General features: G+C 33.0%; 1 long non-coding RNA gene across 1 annotated transcript; it reads left to right on the top strand.

Moving 5' to 3' along the window:
• Positions 1 to 1070: 1070 nt before the first annotated feature.
• Positions 1071 to 1425, top strand: LOC119429854. Its single transcript, XR_005187854.1, has 3 exons — positions 1071 to 1149; positions 1244 to 1332; positions 1412 to 1425. It is a non-coding gene; the product is annotated as an uncharacterized LOC119429854 (long non-coding RNA).
• The last annotated feature ends 1099 nt before the right edge of the window (positions 1426 to 2524 follow it).

Genomic DNA, 2524 nt, shown 5'->3' with positions numbered 1-2524 from the left:
CACCTCCCTCTGCTCCAGCACCACCTCCCTCTGCTCCAGCACAACCTCCCTCTGCTCCAGCACAACCTCCCTCTGCTCCAGCACCAATCCCTTCTGCTCTGCCTATTACTCCTCTTCAGTCTGCTACTGAGCGAAAATCTCTTGCAGAGAAATGTAAATTTAATTTTAAGTTCTTATAAATATATATTGAAGCACATAAATTTCACCTTGTATTATCATACATATGTGTCACATAAAAACTGTCTGACTTTGTACTGATATGCTTTCATCTTGTTTTAATGAAAGGAATAGTTTCAGTCAGTCAGTAGAACAAACTGCTTGCTTTATTATTAATTCTTATTTAGAAAATAGCTGTATGAATCTGTGAAGTTAATACTTTGTCATACTACAATCATATGATTTGCATAATGTTGCATAACATATAAAATATTTTGAAAAATTAAAGGAAATAGGTGTCATGATAATGGAACTAATATTCAACTTTTGTTTTGTTTTGTACTAATCCTCATCCCTGCCTCATCATCAGACGTGCATGATGCTTTTACCAGAACAAACGTCTTTGTCCTTCTGTCAAAAGTGAATGGCTATAAGTTGTTTTACTTTGACATTAATAAAATTGGCCCTGACATGGAACTGGAGAGTCAGGTAGGTACAATGAATATAGTGTTTTGAAATATCACAGTTGTTACAGTATTTAAATAACCTTTTTTTCTTGTTATACATTTACAGTCTATTAATGCATTTCTGGCGGTTATTGTAAAGGATTACAACAACCAGAACACAGGACAGGCTGCATTTATAGATTCTTTTGCAATGACAGCAATGTGGCAGGGAAAAAGTCCTAGATTAAAGGTAAATCTGACACATTCCACTATGTGTTTCTGTGGTAGTGTTCCATGTGTTATTGGTATTTTTGAATCGATGAAAAGAAAATATGTTAATGGTTATATGTTTTTACTGATTTTTCTGTATCACCTGAGTGATATAGAAAAATTTTTTTGTAGACTCTTAGTGCAATGTGTGTGTTACTAAACATGTTTTGTTCTTGATATGAAAAATCTTTGACTTTTTTATTATTTACAGATGAACCCAAAGAATTATGAAATAATTCTTGGAATCAACAATCAACACCACCACTGGACTTTAGTGGTAATAAATGTTTTTTAAACTTTAAAAACATTCTATATTATACTTATGTCATAGACAAAAAACACATGAAAACTGTCGAATGCACACTTTCTAGGTGATCTACCCACAAGAGAAAAAGTCTTTGTTCTTGAATCCACTGGGGGAATCAAAACAAGACATCCAGAAATGTTTACAAATCACAAGGTATGGTTAAAAAATGTAAGTTAAACATAAGTATGAAAATCATATAAAATTGTTCTTATATATCTATCTATATTTACAGGGCATTTATGAGAAAGAAGGGGTGCAATGTCTCACGTTGGACATGTGACACAGTGAAGCATCCAAAACAACAGGATAGTACATCATGTGGTGTATTTTCACTGAAGGTGCATACACATTGTCACACAGTTTATGACGTTAGGATTATGAAATATATCACTTTCTTTGTTACTTCAATTAAAAGCCATTAAATTAAGCTGTACATTTCAGTTTGCAGAAAAAATCCTAGCAAAAGAGGTTGTGGATTTTCCAGTTTCCACTGAGGCGGTCTACAGCATGAGGATGGATATTGCTGTGAAACTTATCCTTAACAGTGGTGAGGATAACATTACTATTCTTATTTTGAGTGTTTATGACAATAAATATCATGATTACTATTATTTGTGTTTTGCTACTTCTGTACTTAGCCCAAACTTAATACATTATCATGCACACAAACAAATATATAACATATATATATACACGACTGTACATGTGTGGATGTTTTTATATTTTTGTTGTTAACAGATGACCTAAAAGACTTGTGCCACTTCTGTGGAGAGAAGGAAAGTGACACAGAAGTGAACTGGGTAAGACATTCTTTTTAATTTAAAGAGTTAGTGTTAGCAAGTTAAATGAAGAGAAAAAGTTTTATATAATTTTATTATGCGTAAACAAGCACTGATATTATCCTTCAGCAGTTGGAATAGAAGGGAATCTAAAATGATTGATTGAATATTGTAATTGTAAAGACACATTTTTCTAAAAAAAAAAAGGCTTAAATTTTTTGTTTCTTTCCTAGATCCAGTGTGACGTGTGCCTGAGGTGGTACCATCACGCATGTGTGGGAAGGCCACCTATTGAAAAAAAGTTTTCAGTGCTTTGCATGTTTGTCGTAGGTTCCTGAGTTTGTTGTGGTGTGCTAGTGGTATGTTCTATAAGAGTTAATAAATTCCATTTTGAAAACTATGTTTGATATTTATCCTTACAAGACTTTAATATATGGTAGCTATGGAAAAAATAGTTTAAATCCCAAGGCCCCTTTGTGAAATTAGGAGCAAATGTTTCAAAAGCACAGTTAAACACTAGCAGGTAAATTAATTTGTTCCCATTTTATGGAGGGGGAACAGATTAT

Source organism: Nematolebias whitei, unplaced genomic scaffold (genome assembly GCF_014905685.2).
Source record: "Nematolebias whitei isolate Nwh7 unplaced genomic scaffold, NemWhi1 Nwh_scaf_8952, whole genome shotgun sequence".
Classification (NCBI taxonomy): domain Eukaryota; kingdom Metazoa; phylum Chordata; class Actinopteri; order Cyprinodontiformes; family Rivulidae; genus Nematolebias; species Nematolebias whitei.
Note: the sequence above shows the minus strand (reverse complement) of the source record. Positions and strands in the feature narration are given on the sequence as shown.